The sequence below is a fragment of the Bison bison genome, unplaced genomic scaffold (assembly GCF_000754665.1).
Source record: "Bison bison bison isolate TAMUID 2011002044 unplaced genomic scaffold, Bison_UMD1.0 scf7180017864500, whole genome shotgun sequence".
NCBI lineage: Eukaryota > Metazoa > Chordata > Mammalia > Artiodactyla > Bovidae > Bison > Bison bison.
Genome location: NW_011495059.1, coordinates 7,924,756 through 7,925,284, shown reverse-complemented (window position 1 = coordinate 7,925,284; position 529 = coordinate 7,924,756).

The window sequence follows — 529 nt, the reverse complement described above, 5'->3', positions numbered from 1 at the left end:
GTCCAGCATCTCTCATGGTGTATTCTGCATATAAATTAAATCAGCACCTTGACAATATATAGCCTTGTCATACTCCTTTTCCTATTTGGAACCAGTCTGTTTTTCCAGGTCCAGTTCTAACTGTTGCTTCCTGATCTGCATATGGATTTCTCGAGAGGCAGGTCAGGTGGTCTGGTATTCCCATGTCTTTCAGAATTTTCCACAGATTATTGTGGTCCACAAAGTGAAACACTTTGGCATAGTCAATAAAGCAGACATATATGTTTTTATGAAACTGTCTTGTTTTTTCCATAATCCAAAGGATGTTGGCAGTTTGATCTCTGGTTCCTCTCCCTTTCTAAAACCAGTTTGATCATCTGGAAGTTCACAGTTCACATATTGCTGAAGCCTGGCTTCAAGAATTTTGAGCATTTCTTTACTAGCATGTGAGATGAGTGCAATTGTGCGGTAGTTTGAGCATTCTTTGGTGTTGCCTTTCTTTGGGATTGGAATGAAAACTGACTTTTTCCAGTCCAGTGGCCACTGCTGA